The sequence below is a fragment of the Corylus avellana genome, chromosome ca8, assembly GCF_901000735.1.
Source record: "Corylus avellana chromosome ca8, CavTom2PMs-1.0".
NCBI classification, from domain to species: domain Eukaryota; kingdom Viridiplantae; phylum Streptophyta; class Magnoliopsida; order Fagales; family Betulaceae; genus Corylus; species Corylus avellana.
The window spans coordinates 11,120,744-11,137,340 of record NC_081548.1 but is presented as its reverse complement, the minus strand read 5'-3'; the positions used below and the strand labels follow the sequence as shown (position 1 = coordinate 11,137,340).

The following is a 16,597-nucleotide window of genomic DNA, read 5'->3' as shown; positions in this document are numbered from 1 at the left end:
GGTAGTAGGCATGCTGCCTTCTGCCATGCAGTAGCTTGGCTTCATGTGAAAGCCAGGCTTTCACGTGAAGGCAATCACTCCTCTCTTGTCCTCTTATTCCATAATCTCTCTCTCTCTCTCTCTCTCTCTCTCTCTTTCTTGTGCATGCTGTTGTGACAAATATGATGTACAAATTTAATTGTACTCGCAAGCGCACGAGTCGTGTGCAATATAGCGTGTGTGCAAGTGCGAGGTCAATCCACAGGGAATTGTGTCGTGAAAACTAATTCTTATCTAAACTAATCCTATTTTAACCTAGTTCCGAAGTTTGTCGTGCATTTGAAATTGAAAACAAAAACTAAAACAAAATGAAATAATTAAAAGATAAAAAGGGAACTAAGGTTTTCAGAATCCACCTCACTAAATTAAACCATACATTCTCATGTGTTTGTTCATACATCTGACAAACAATTAAAACCTATGCATGTTCTATTGTTCCTATTGAAAGATTCAATGAATCCATCCATTTTACAAATGACAATGCATATCCAATTTAGTTCAAAAGATCCAATGTATCCATGCTTTGCACAAAAGACAATGGATATCCAAAGTAAATCAAAAGATGCAAAGTATCCGTCGGATGAAACACATTGAATATCCAACTTCGGCACAATCAAACACAATTTTGTCACATAATTGAATTAAAACGAACATACATTACATTAAGGTCGGATTTGTACGAACAAAACATAAAAATATAAAACTAATTAATGGCGAGGTTTCATCTTCAACCTTAGTTGAAGATTTAGCCTCTCATGACAAAAGAAATCATAAAGAAACTAAATTACTTCATTAAAATTAAAAACTTACAAAATAATTCGAGTTCCAAGCTACAAAAACCCAGAAAACACGAAAAAGGACCATGAACGGTGCCCCCGGTGCCTCTTCGTACGTTTACAATGAAAGACAATGATATTTATTAGCTAATTTTAGGGTTTTAGCGCTGCCAGGTCGGCCGAGTGCGCTCGATCGCACTCGTGCAAGGTGTCTCCTATGGCGCGGGGCGTGAGTGCGATCGATCGCAATTCCAATAGGAATTAGCCTACTCTTGTGAAATATGACTTTGTATATCTTTGAGTTAGCTTTCCAATGACACCAAGATCGCTTCAATCCGAGCTATACAACTCTAGATATAGCCTTTTTAGTGGGACTCGTTGAGTGCGAATCATCGCTCGATTCCAATTTGCTACCAATGCTCCATGAAGTGTCTTAAGCCCCAGAATGAGTTGCAAATATCACCTTAAAGGCGCATTTTCCTCTTAACGACTTGCAAATCACTAAAACACCAAAACTAACCAAAACATCATAAAATACTAAAGCTAAAGGAGTGGCAAATGCAAATTAAGGGGTCCAAATATGCAATATTTGGCACTCATCAAAATACCTACCTAAATTAATAGGTAAATATTCGCTACGTTTTACTCGCAAGTACACAAGATCAAAATGATAGTATAGCAGGCAAATACAAGATCATTCCCACGAGGATTTGTAAATTATGCTTACAATGTATTTTCCTATTTAATTAATGGAAATAACTCAATTGTCATAGATTGAATTAAACTAAAGAAATGAAATAAAAGAAATACTAAAACTAAAAAGGATTAGGGCTTTGAAATCCACCGCTAACCATACTTAAATAAGATTAACAATATGCCAATATTCCAATTATCTCTAGATATCCAATGTTTGACAACCTAAGGGCATGGTATATACTCCTTAAGCTATTGCCTTCCCTAAACAATGAATTAGGCATGGTATCTACTCTAGTTCTTTTCTTCCCTAGAGAATTTACAATGGTATCTACTAAGTTGTTCTTTAAGGAAGCATAAATCTATGAAAATCGACAACCATACAAGGCCTAGGGCATGGTATCTACTCCCGATTCTCCAAGTTGATTAGCCCAAGAACCTGTGATGGGGTTCTTTTGTCACTTTATTAAGCCCAGGACTCGGTCATGAACTTTACTCTCGTTACATCCCTGTCCTGATGCAACTCCTAACAAGAAAATAGTAACTCCCCATTACATATTCCGTCCTTACGAAACTCCTGATGAGAAAATAGTAACTCACCGTTACATGTCGCGTTCTGATGGCACTCCTGATGAGAAACCAGTAACACCTCGTTACATGTCTCGTTTTGACGGGGTTCCTAGTAGGAAAACAGTAAGCTTCTGCAAACAGCCCCTGAAAGCCTAAAAGCTATTCCCCAAAATTTTAAACAACAAGAAATACAAGAAACATCATTGAATAAGGCCAAACTAAAACCTAACAGTTCGGAATCGAGGTCGAACATTTGGCCAAAGAGCATGGAATGTTCGATCAAAATGCCAAGGTTCATGCAAGGCTCATACTTTCAAACCATGATGTAATAAATCTCGTCCTAAGCCTTTAATAGGTTTTTACTCCTGATTTGTATGAATACAAAGGACAAGTCTTAGTAGTGTGATTAGAATGGGAACATATGGCACATACCTGGAGCTGTGCAGCTTGCTGAACGGGAGAGATGTTATGAGTAGTCATGGCTTTTGCAATCATATCTACCTTCCTTTCCATGACAGCCATCTGATTTTGAACTCCTCTATTCGTGTTCACTTCATATATGCCCTTACTCTTTACTCCTTGCCTCCCTCTGGATGAGAATTGTTGGGAGTGCTCACTCAATATCTCGAAGAGCTCTATGGCTTCCTTACTGCTCTTTTCCATAAGAACACCTCCACAAGCTGAATCAACGATACCTTTGTTAGTGTCATTTAAACCTTCATAAAAAGCTTGTATGTGATCATCTTAAGGTAGGTTGTGATGTGGACACTTGAGAAGCAACTCATTGAAGTGCCCCCATGCTTCAAAGAAAAGGTCTCCATCTCTCTATTGGAATGTTTGAATCTCCCTTCTAAGTTGCCTTGTCTTTTGAGCTAGGAAAAACTTCTTGAGGAATTTTGTGGCTATAAATATATAATAACAAATTATACATATATAATATGACAAATTATATATATAAAATATGCATATTGAATAATATAAATGTATAAGATTAATGCTTAATCATATGATTCAATGACCATTCAAATACTTATTCAAGTTCATCATATGATTCATGTACAATGATAATATGATTCGTATAATATCAAATTAAGTAATTTACATTGGATTAAATAATGAGTTACTTATAACTACAATTGAAATATTAATGTATTATTATTATAATTTATATGATTATATCACATGATCAACTAATGATTAAATCATATAATAACAAATCAAGTAATTGGCATTTGTAATTGGACCTCTTGTCTCATTAAGAATTGAGTGTTCACGTCAAAAGGTGAAGAATTTTGATTTGGTTAATGTCATGGTTAGTTTGGTTTCGTAACCTTTTTGACTTGAGTTAGTAAGCCCTTAGGGGTGTCTTTACACCTAATGCCCTAAAACCATTTGGTTTGGGAGTCATTGACTTAACACTCATTACATGGGTCAATTATAAAGATTAAGGGAACCAAACATTGCATAGCCTGACCAAAAAGGAAAAAGAAAAAAAAAAAAAAACGGGAGTGAAGCTAAAAGCTACTAGTTTCTCGTCAGAAGCATCGTTAAGATGGGCGTGTAATGGGACCGAAGTTGGACTCCCTGGTTTATCACCAGATGGAACGTCAAGACAGGACATGTGACAGGGATGAGTCATTTGGCCTTTTGTCATGACGGCACTTGTTTCCAATTGAGACGTGAAGAAGGATTTCGATGAGAGGTAGAGTTTCCTTGGTATCTTGGTTTTCTTCCTAATTTTCCTTCCCATTGCTTTTGGAAAAGCATTGGATGTGTTTACGGAAGTGTTCTACACTGCTTCGGCACCCGGACATCTCTTGGGTATCACTTGAAAGTGATTAGGTCACTTGGGCGTCATAACGCGGCTCCTAACGAGAAAATAGGGAGTCACTTCCCAATTCCCATCCTAATGGAGTTGATTTCCCGTTAGGACGCTGTTGGTTTCTGCAGAATGTTCGAAGCCATTTTTTTACCTGCAAAACATCCGAATTTGAAGATGCTCTTTCTTGTTTCTTTTTTAATTCTTCAATCTGTTCTTCATTGAAGCTTATTTCTTCTCCAACAACATCTTTGAGTTTTAGATTTTCTATTTCCTATCTAAAAGACTCCTCTCCTTGCATCATGAAGATTAATTCTTCTTCATCAGAAGAGCTTTCTTTGTCACTTGAGGCTTCATATAGAATTTCATCTATGTTAGAGGTTTCTTCTTCGTATAGAACTTCAAATTCTTGCTCTTCCAGAAATTTGATCATTTTCTTCCCTTCAGAGTAAAAGTTGTAGATTTGGGAAAGACCAGAGCCGTTGATTTGGCATCATTTGGAGCTCGGATGAAGAAGTTATGGCCAAAATACCCGGACCAATTTTGTTTCCACAAATGATTTTTTTCAGCTTATAAAAAGTTTGCCCTTTCTCTTTGTATATAGAGAAAAGGATGCTCATTTGTGAAGGTCAGACCTCCAAGTACTAAAATTAGAAGGGATAGTCTCTAGGGAAAGTAGATTACCTCTCTATGTTAATCCAAGATGGATTGGGTTGGAAGCCATCGTTGCTTTCCCCCTCTTGATGGTTGTGAAGCTTCCTTCCATGCTTCACCATTATTGCACCAAGTGGAATGCCTAAAAGGCTTGAAACCTTCCACCACTTGGGGTCGTTGCTTAGCATGTTGCCTTTTGCGTGTTGCCTTGCTCGTTCATCTACAAAAAGTTTGTTGCTATGAGTGCTTGAAGAAAGAAGTCTACCGAAGGGTCGGTAAGGAGATGCATTGTGATAAGTGCTAAAATATTCATATTTTCAACCCTTAACTTGCATGTTTTAATCCTTTGGTTTTAGTTAATTAGGCCATTTTAATTCCTTTTTGTGTTTTTCATACTTTTGCAGGCTTTTGGAAGAAAATGAAGTAAATCTAGACGATTTGGGTTCAAAGAGAGAAATTGAAGAAAATTGGAGCTCCCTGACACTGCGATCGAGTGCAGTACCCGAGAGGATACAGCATAAAGCAGGCCAGGAGCGATCGAGCGCATGACAGAAGAAGGATCGATCGCAGACCTGTGATCGAGCGCACACGGGCTGCGATCGATCGCACCCGTGCACAGGAGACACATCAAGTAGCGGCGAAAGTGCCACTCTTTCCATATTAGGGTTTTCCAACTCCCAATTGTAATAGGTCTCAAAACCCTACGAAATCCCTAGGTTTACTACTTTGCCAAGGACTTCTAAAACCTATAAATAGACCCTTAAGCCTCTGGAATAGATATACTTTGTAAGGAGAAGAATAGGAGCTCTCCAAGTTCAAGTCTCGGGTTTATTCTTTTCCTTTCTTTTTATTTTATGAAGATGTTTAACATCAATTTTACATGTAGCTAATTTAATTAGTAGGGCTTGATTGAAGCCCTAGTTATCTTTTGTTAATATTTCAATATTGGCGCCTTTGTGATGATCTTGTTGTGCTATTTAACTTGATTAATGCCTACTTGCATGAATTCCTCACATGTGTGTGCCTGATCAACATATGCATGTGGTACAGATCAGTTAGTTAAATCAATTTGGATGGCCGAGTCCTGGGTTTAACATAAGTAACAAAAGTAATCCACACCGGATTCTTGGGTTAATCAACATAGGGAACCGGGAGTATATGCCATGCCCTAGGCCTCATGTGTTTGTCGATTTCCATAGAATATATACTTTCATAAGGAACAACTTAGTATAAATCATGCTAAATCCCTTAGGAAAGAAAAGAGTTAGAGTATACTCCATGCCTAACTCGTTGCTTAGGGAAATCTATAGCCTTAGGAGTGTACGCCATGCCCTTAGGTTGACAAACATTAGATATGCATAACATGATCAAAGCATTGACATATTGTTATATTATCTAAGTATGATTAGTGGTGGATATCAAAGCCCTGCCTTTATCTTTACTTTATCTTTATATCATTTTATTTTTCTTAATATCAAATTTGTGACAATTTGATATTTTAATTAATTCGAAACGAAATCACAATCCTCGTGGGTTCGACCTCGTACTTGCTGCAATATACTATTGTTTTGATCTTGTTCACTTGCGAATTAAAACGTACTAAATATTATCTATTAATTTAGGTAGTATTTGGCACATCAAGTCTTTGGCGCCGTTTCCAGGGATTGTTTGATTTTGTTTGGAATTTTTTTTCCTTTAGTTTATTTTTGTTTTAATTTAGTTTTAATTTTCTATTTTTTTTCGTAGTTAATGTTCTGCCTCTGGAGGTGCGATCGATCACCCAACCAGGGTGATCGACCGCACCAGTACGATCGAGCGCACCTCCCAGTGCGATCGATCGCACATCTAGAGAACAGCACAGTACTGCGATAATTATAGATCTGATTTTTTCTTTTGTTTTATGCAGGGTCAGTTGAGTCTGCATCTTTGTAAGTTTTTAATTTTGTTTTTATTTTCCCTTTTTATCTTTTGTTATTTTTACTTTCACACATGTAGGGAGGCATTCCGACACCCCATGGACCATGTTCTTCATGCCATGACCCTTATCACCATGTTAGAGAATGTCTTATAATGAGACAAATTTCTAACGAAATTAATGGGCATAAGAACACATCGATCTCTAGATTGGGGAACGACAACTATCTTGATTTTTGCAACCCAACCTGGAGCCAACAGTCAAATTTCCCGTGGCAAGCTTAAGCTCCTAGAAATCATTCATATTCCTCTTAATCGGCCTCACCACTACAAGATCAGATGGCTGCCATGCAAAAGACATTGAATATACTTGTAAAATCCATGGCTAGTCGAAACATCTCTCCTATTCAGCTAGCCACCCAACTACAGGTATGTGCCATGTTGTGCAAAAATCTACCTAAATTAATTGGTAAATAATTGTACGTTTTACCTACAAGTGCACAAGGTCAACATGGTAGTATAAGGTGCAAGTACATGATCTTTCCCACGAGGATTGCTGAATTTATGTTTAAAAATAGATTCCTTAAGCAAAAGCAAAATAAAAGTTGATTGTTGATGTGATGATGACAAAGGGTTGGGCTTTGATATCCACCACTAATTATATTAGACTAGTATTTCAATATGCCAATGCTTTGATCAAGTTATGCATATTTAATGTTTGCGAACCTAAGGGCATGGGTGTATACTCCTTAAGCTATTGATTTCCCTAAGCAACGAGTTAGGCATGGATGTATACTCAAACTCTTTTCTTTCCTAAAGGATTTAGCACGGTATATACTAAGTTGTTCTTTAGAAAAGCATATGTTCTATGGAAATCGACAAACACACAGGGCCTAGGGCATGGGTGTATACTCCTAGTTCCCTATGTTGATTAACCCAAGAATCGCGGTGTGGATTCTTTTGTTACTTAAGTTAGACCCAAGACTCGGTCATCCAAATTGATCTAACTAACAAGTCCATACCACATGCACATGTTGATCAGGCATACACATATGAGGAATTCATGCAAGCAGGTATTAATCAAGTTAAATAGCACAACATGATCATCACAAGGCGCCAATATTGAAATATTAATTTAACATAACTAGGGCTTCAATCTAGGCCTACTAAATAAATTAGCTACACATAGAGTTGATGTTAAACATCTTCATAAAATAAAAGAAAGGAAAGGAAAGAATAAACCCGAGACTTGACTTGAGAGCTCCTATTCTTCTCCCTTCTCCAAGCCTGCTTATTCTAAAGGCTTAGGAGTCTATTTATAGGCTTTAGAAGTCCTTGGAAAAGTAATTAGCCCTAGGGTTTTCGTAGGGTTTCAATCCTATTACAATTTGGAGTTTGAAAAACCCTAATATGGAAATAGGGACATTATAGCCGCCACTTGGAATGCCTCCTGCACACGGGTGTGCTCGATCGCAGCCTGTGTGCGCTCGATCACAGGTCTGCGATCGATCCTTCTTTTGGTCTGCGCTCGATCGCTCCTGGCCTGGCTCGTGCAACATCTTCTCTGGTATTGCGCTCGATCGCAGGTACCCTGCGATTGATCGCAGTACTAGGGAGCTCCAATTTTTCCATCTTCTCTTTTTGAGCCTAAATCACCCAATTTTACTTCACTTTCTTCCAAAAGCCTGTAAAAACATCAAAAACACAAAAAGGAATTAAAATGGCCTAATGAACTACAACCAAAGGATTAAAACATGTAAGATAAGGACTGAAAATATGAATATTTGAGCGCTTATCACACCCCCCAAACTTACATATTGCTAGTCCTTTAGCAATACAAAACTAAAAACTAAAGGGAAACTGAAAACAAAAAGATAAATCCATCTTTCGTGGGATGTACGATTGCATTTAGCGTATGCAACATGCCTTTTAAACCACTAGGAATTCCCTAGTGGACGAGTGAAGTCTCGTGAGGGTTTTCCAGAAATGTTACCCACAAACATCATGCAAGAGTTTATGTTATCCGAAAATTAAGGTATCACTCAAAACCATGATTCTCATTCATTAGCAAGCTTAAAAAGATAAACTCCATCTTCTCAATGAATTGGAATTTTAAAATTTAATTACTTACAAAAGACATGCTAAGACATCACAAGTTTGAAAATAGGGTAAAGTGAACTAGCACATAAATATGAAGCTTCCAATTGTTTCTAATGTGCAATGTCTCAATATCTCAAAGTTCACTGAAATCCCTATTAGAATGAACAACAATGGCATATTTTTCTCTTTCTTCTTCTTTTCTCCTTTTTTTTTTTTTTGGTCAGGTTGTGTAATGCTTGATTCCCTTAAGCTTTCTAATTAACCCATGTAACGAGTGTTAAGTCAATGACTCCCAAACCATATGGTTTTAGGGCATTAGGTGTAGAGACACCCCTAGGACTTACTAACTCGAGTTAAAAAGGCTACGAAACCAAACTAACCATGACATTAACCAAATCAAAATTCTTCACCTTTTGACGTGAACACTCAATGCTTTGAGGCAAGAAGCCCAGTTACTCAGTGAAAAGCTTATCAATGATCAATTTTTTATTTTATTTTATATATATATATATATATATATATATATATATGCGAAAGTATCTATCTAATAAATCATTCAGTTTCACTTAAGACATAGAAACACACACATTAAACTTTCATGTCATACCCCACAAATTATGTGCCAATGTGCTTGTGTAAGATCAGATCAAACATGTGAATTCTCAACTGTCCTAAGCAAGTAACCAAACTGAAAAATTCAATTATTAGATCATGTGTTCAAAAATTTTAAGCTCACCAATGAAATCAAATCACAATTTTTAAGATCAACTAAAATTTTAAGACAACCATGAACATGCATATATTTTTTTTCTTTTTGATTTTGATTTTTTTTTATTTTTTATTTTTATTTTTAATAAAATAAAACTGGGACAAAGTGTGTGTCAAGTGTCTCCCATACCCCCAAACTTAAATGACACATTGTCCCCAATGTGTCTAAATAAAGGAAAGAGTGTACCCGGGATATAGTGGACATAGCCGTGGAAAGCATGGCTCATAGCACACCCCCAAACTTGAATTGAAGCACACTTGTCCCTGTAAAATAATAAAACACACAAACAAGAACAACACTGAAATGACTTAAATTTTTTTTTTTTTTTTAGAAAAATAATTATGGGATCCTGCCAAGTGCGCTCGATCGCACGCATGGTGTGTTCAATCGCACTAACAGAATGCAATGGAATGATAAATGGAAAGCTGCACTCGATCGCACATAAGGTGCGATCGATCGCAGTAACAGAATGCAAAAATTGCAAGAAAAGACTTAAAACACAAAACACCAAAATAACATAAAACATAACAAACAGAAACAAAATAAAATAAAAATAAAACAAAAGGATATGCTATGGGGTGCCTCCCATGAGCGCTAAGTTTTACGTCTTCAGCCAGACTGTGGTCCCCTCTTAATTGTGCCCAGAAGTAGATGCTCCAGATGGTGGTGGTAACCGAGCTAGGATGGACCGCATCAAGTTTTCCAGGGCAGCTAAACGTTTGTCCATGGCGACCTTATCTTCCCTAGCTTCCCTTCTTTGACCAGCTACCTCTCTCTCAAGACCATCCATTTGCTCACAAAGGGATCGATATTGGATGGCTGGAATATCAATTGAGGCCTCTTCATCAACTTCTACTACCGGCTCAGCTGCCGGTTCATCTTCAGCCATTAGCTCAACCTCCTCTGCCTCTTCCTCTTCTTCTGGAAGTGCTTGGGGCATATGAGAGCAACTCTTATTCCATTGGCGAATGCCAAATATGGGAGTGGTCGTGACTGGTTCGTCTGCTGCAATGCCCTTGATTGCCTTTTTCCGAAGAATATATGTGATCAAGTATGGGAATGGCAACCCCCATGAGTGAGTGGACTCTGCTCCCCCAACATGCACTCCATTCCAAAATTTATGGATTTGATTCCAAATAATTTTCGGGAATGGAATACCAGGCATCCTTGTGAAAGGCGTAAAGGGTTTGTAGAAATTGATCTCGCCTTTGAGTTTTGTGTCCCAAGGGGAAGGCATTTCGATGAAGCACTGAGTCCACGAACCATAACCTTCGCGGCAACTTGGACCTGCTGCCAGCATTGTGGTGGGCATCTGCATAGTCCCCTTGGCACATATCTTTGATGATCTCTGCCACATAATATAGGGCCGGTTGCTTGGCAAGATTTGAAGTTTCGGGAGGATGCTCATCATTGCACTGCAAGGCGGCGGCTATGTCGGCCCTCGTCACATGAACAATTTGGCCTTCAACTTTGGAGGAGAGAGTACCCGGATTGTCACAATCATGAGAGAGCTTGGCATAGAATTCCACGACCAACTTCCGGTAGACGGTAGAAGTGACCGGTTTAAAGAACTTTTTGAGGCCCCTTCACCTAAACTCGGCAACCGCCCATCGAGTCGCCTCATTATGTTGAAAATCTTCTCTTATGGTGAAGGTGGTTTCAAAAAGTAGCTCCCGCTCTTCAAAAGCTGGTGGGGGAGAAATATCATGAGCTCCTAACCCTCTGGAAGATGAAGCACGTGTTCTAGGCATTTGGGACTTGGTTGGGGACTTTTGTCGAACACGTAGTGTGCACTCCGATTGACTTACAATGACAACTTTGGCCAAGGATGCTGCAAACTCCCTGCAAACACACCAAAAATCCAACACAGAGGCAATGTGGGTGGATAAACACCCACTATTGCAAAAAAAATTGAAAAAATTTGGAGATTGGATGAGTGTTCGGTGATGTTTGAGGGTTGGGGTGAGGTTGGAATGTGATGTGGTTTTCGATGAAAGATGGTGGTTTGGTGGCCGGAAAAGCGTCTTAGATGGTGGTGGTGTAGTGGATTTGGTGAAAGCTAGTTGAAAAATAGGAGGAGAATGAGTGCCGGAGGTGGGAAGTTGGAGGGGGTCTGTATGGCGCCGGGAGAGGAGTTGTGGGCCATGGGAAAAAGTGACCTAAATAGGTCGTAGGCCCTGCTGTCCGAGTGCGCTCGATCGCACTCCTGGTGCGCTCGATCGCATTCGGCCAGAGGTGCGCATGCCTGGGCATAGTGCGCTCGATCGCACCTAGGGTGTGTTCGATTGCACTAACAGAAAGTATTAGGCCCCTTTCGGTAACTGCGCTCGATCGCAGGGCCCCTGCGATCGATCGTAGTACCAGAATGTCAGAAATTTAATTTAATTTAATTTATTTATTTATGTATTTTTAACAAAAGAAAAGTAAAAGGTCAAAACATCAAAACATGTGTGAAGGAAAGAAAGTGAGATGAAAAGACGAGAAGAAAATGTTACCGTCCTCTTAGTGGCATCAGTACCACTATTGTGAGTAGATGCACTTGAGGTTCTTGCCTGCTCAACGCATCTACTGGTGACTGTAGGACTCCTAGTGTGAAGAGCTACACTTGAGCTCTTCAGAATTAGGCTCAAGTGCTCTTGTAGGAGTGGGACCTCTTTGAACTGTGACTGCCTTCAGCTGCTGGTGATTGCTTGGGTTAGGTACTGTTTGAGCTGGGAATTCCCCCTGTTTCCTCTCACTCAGCTCCTTTGCCATCTGACCCATTTGCACATTCAGCTTTTGTATGGCTTGCTCAGTCTTTGTATTGACATGTTTTTGATCAGCCATGAATTGTTGTTGTGAAGTCACCAGATTATGTATCATATTCTCTAGTTGGTTCATCTTTGGCTCTTGAGCTGGTTGACTTGCATGTTGGGTCCCTTTCTGCTGTCCTTGATTATTACTCCAGGAGAAATTGGGCTGGTTGCGCCATCCTGGATTGTAAGTATTGGAGTATGGGTTGTTCTTGTGGGGATAATTGTTTTGTCCCACAAAGTTCACCTCTTCTTGTTCTGTAAAAGGACACTTCTCAGTGGTGTGATCTAAATGGGAACAAATAGCACATACCTGGGATTGTGTGTCCAGTTGCAGAGGTGAAATTTTTTGCAACGTATGCTTGATTCATGGGTCTCCTCACATGTGGTGGATTTGCTTCTAGGGGTCTTGGCCCGATTGGATTTTCTTACAAGTCTTCCATTTCAACTTCTTCTTCTCCTTCTTTGTCTCTAGGTCGTTGTCGAATTGTCCACTCAATTTCAGGATTGAGGGGAAAAACGGTTGAGGCCTGAGATTGACGACCTTGCATGAACTTGGCAGCTTCAGCACTGCCTGGCTCGGATGCTCTCTGGAACTGCGCTCGATCGCAGGTTAGTGCGTTCGATTGCAGTGCGCTCGATCGCACTTGGTTGACGATTGATCACAATCACAGAATGCCTATCCGTAACCTTCAACAGAAAACAGAAAGTGAAGGGAAACAAGAAATTTTTTTTTTTTTTTTTTTTTTTTGGGCTAATACTAAATTGAAAATTAAAATAACAAAACTAAAGGAAGATAAATTTAAACAAAATTCGCCGCAATCCCCGGCAACGGTGCCAAAAACTTGTTGTACAAAAATCTACATAAATTAATAGGTAAATAATTGTACGTTTTACCTGCAAGTGTACAAGGTCAACATGGTAGTATAAGGTGCAAGTACAGGATCATTCCCACGAGGATTGCTGAATTTATGTTTAAAAATAGATTCCTTAAGCAAAAGCAAAATAAAAGTTGATTGTTGATGTGATGATGACAAAGGGTAGGGCTTTGATATCCACCATTAATTATATTAGACTAGTATTTCAATATGACAATGCTTTGATCAAGTTATGCATATTTAATGTTTGCGAACCTAAGGGCATGGGTGTATACTCCTTAAGCTATTGATTTCCCTAAGCAACGAGTTAGGCATGGGTGTATACTCTAACTCTTTTCTTTCCTAAAGGATTTAGCATGGTATATACTAAGTTGTTCTTTAGAAACGCATATGTTCTATGGAAATCGACAAACACACAGGGCCTAGGGCATGGGTGTATACTCCTAGTTCCCTATGTTGATTAACCCAAGAATCGCGGTGTAGATTCTTTTGTTACTTCAGTTAAACCCAGGACTCGGTCATCCAAATTGATCTAACTAACAAGTCTATACTACATGCACATGTTGATCAGGCATACGCATATGAGGAATTCATGCAAGCAGGTATTAATCAAGTTAAATAGCACAACATGATCATCACAAGGCACCAATATTGAAATATTAATTTAACATAACTAGGGCTTCAATCTAGCCCTACTAAATAAATTAGCTACACATAGAGTTGATGTTAAACATCTTCATAAAATAAAAGAAAAGAAAGGAAAGGAAAGGATAAACCCGAGACTTGACTTGAGAGCTCCAAAAACAAACTTTTTTTGGACTCAAAGAAGATAAAGTCAAATTAAGCTTGAAAGGGGATCTTAATATGTTCTTTTTTCTTTTTCTTTTTATCTTTTTTTTTTTTTTTTTCTTTTCTTTCCTTTCTCACTTGAACTAGAAAATCCATGCATAGAAGAGTTGAACTTAATTTGGTGTCTTGGTGAAGAGACGAGAGGCAAGCAAAGGTTGTTTTTTTTTTTTTTTTTTTTCACTTTAATGGTATATACACCACCATTTACATGATGTAGACAGCTTCTAGACAACAGCCCTGCAATTCTGTGTAGGCTTTATTTATAGGCTTTAGAAGTCCTTGGAAAAGTAGTAAACCCTAGGGTTTTCATAGGGTTTCAATCCTATTACAATTTGGAGTTTGAAAAACCCTAATATGGAAATAGGGACATTATAGCTGCCACTTGGAATGCCTCCTGCGCACGGGTGCGCTCGATCGCTCCTGGCCTGGCTCGTGCAGCATCTTCTCTGGTATTGCGCTCGATCGCAGTACCAAGGAGCTCCAATTTTTCCATCTTCTCTTTTTGAGTCTAAATCACCCAGTTTTATTTCACTTTCTTCCAAAAGCCTGTAAAAACATCAAAAACACAAAAATAAATTAAAATGGCCTAATTAACTACAACCAAAGGATTAAAACATGTAAGATAAGGGCTGAAAATATGAATATTTTAGCGCTTATCATGCCACATGTTCTCGTTTTGATCATTCTACTGAAATGTGTCCTTTGTATTTATCTGCAAATCAGGAGCAAGAGTCAAGGCTGAATACTGAAAAGTATGATACACACCTTGGTGACTTCGCAACAGCAATTGATGGCTTCACAATAGCAAATGATGGGTAATCAAAAACAATTCAATACAAAGACTGACCAAGCCATTCAAAGACTGGAAGTACAAGTGGGAAAATTGGCCAGGGAGCTGAGTGCATCTCCCATCAATTGGCCTTACCAATACCAAGAAGAAGAATGTCAAAGTCAGTTGGTGGCCAATCCTAATGAGCACTAGATGGAGGATGAGCGCACTTACTATCATAAGTAAACAACCACCACACCTGGGAATGAAAAAACTGTTGAGGTGAGTTTTTGTGAGCCAAGTCTTGAGGATCCGATGGGAGAGTGCTTTGATGAATTTGGAGGTGACCTAGACCTGGACAAGCTACTTGAGCATGCTGAGACTTCTAAAGAGCCAAGTCTTGAGGATCCGTTGAATGAGCGTTTTGATCAATTTGAGTTTGACTTGGATCTTGACAAGTTCCTCAAGCAAGCTGAGATGTTTAGTGAGCCAAGTCTGGAGGATCCAATGGAAGAGCACTTTGCTCAATATGAATTTGGTCTGGACCTTGACATAATACGTGAGCAAACCGAAGCCTTATTGGATTCCACTCTTGAGAACAACAAAGGAGAAGAAGAAGATGAGCAAACTGAGGTTCTAGAGGAGCTATATCGGAAAAAGGAAGAGAGCACTGAGAGTTCTTCACCATTAGCTCTCATTCCTAAAACACCAAGAGGCCAAGAAAGAAGTCTGTTAGAGCTACCACATGAGCAAATTGAGGACATCAAGATAGAGAAGCTTCCTGAGTTTTCTTCTTACTATATTCCAGTTCATGATTCCCCACCGGATGAGCAACTGTTTGAGAAAACTCAGAGTGGTCTTCCCCAGTCTAGAAACACTCAGAATCACCTTGCAGCAGAAAAGATTCATTCCCTTTGGTGCAAGAGAAGGAAATATTGGTGCTTCAAGTTTAAAGTACCACAGTTTGGCTGAAGACGTTAAACTTAGCGCTCATGGGAGGCACCCCATAGCATATCATTTTGTTTTGTGGTTTGTTTTATTTTATTTTGTTTGACTTATGTTTTGTTTTTATTTTATTTTGGTATTTTTTTTTGTGTTTTTAGTGTTCTGTCTTGTTTTCCATCCTGTTACTGCAATCGATCATAACAAGCATGCGATCGAGCGCTGGTTTCCATTTGAGATTTCATCACATTCTGTTAGTGCGATCGAACGTACCATGCGTGCGATCGAGCGCACTTGGGCAGCATCCCATAGCTATGTTTTTATTTTATTTTTAAATGTGTTTTAAGTTAATTTTTGTTTTGTTTCTTTTTACATGTTTGTGTGTTTTCTTATTTTGCAGGGACAAGTGTGCTTCAATTCAAGTTTGGGGGTTGTGCTATGAGCCATGATTTCCAAGACTATGCCCACCATCTCCCAGGTACATTCTTTCCTTTACTTAGACACTTTGGGGACAATGTGCCATTTAAGTTTGGGGGTATGGGCACACATGATTGTTCACACACACTTTGTCCCAATTTCATGTTGTTTGTGTTGTTTGTTTATTTGATATATATATATATATATGTGTGTGTGTGTGTGTTTGCCCTAAATTTTAAGTTGATCTAAAAGAATTGTGATTTGAATTCATCAGTGAGTTTAAAATTTTGAACACATGATCTAATGAGTGAATCTGTTAGTTTGGTTACTTGTTTAGGACAGTTGAAAAATCACATGTTTGATCTCAGCACTCAAGCACATTAGCACATAATTTGTGAGGAATGACATGAGGTCCGATATGTGTGTGTTTGCATCTTGGATGAAGTTGAATGGCTTATTAGATGACACTGTGACATATATAGAAAAAAAAAAAAAAAAAAAAAAACAGATTTGAAATAAATGATCATTGATGGCTTTTCATTGAGTAATTGGACCTCTTATCTCAAAGCATTGAGTGCTCACGACAGAAGGTGAAAAAAAATTTGGATTTGATCAA

At 38.6% G+C, this 16,597-nt stretch overlaps 1 non-coding gene across 1 annotated transcript; it reads left to right on the top strand.

Moving 5' to 3' along the window:
- Positions 1-2,829: 2,829 nt before the first annotated feature.
- Positions 2,830-2,936, top strand: LOC132191202 (small nucleolar RNA R71). Its single transcript, XR_009441230.1, has one exon. It is a non-coding gene; the product is annotated as a small nucleolar RNA R71 (small nucleolar RNA).
- Positions 2,937-16,597: the final 13,661 nt, after the last annotated feature.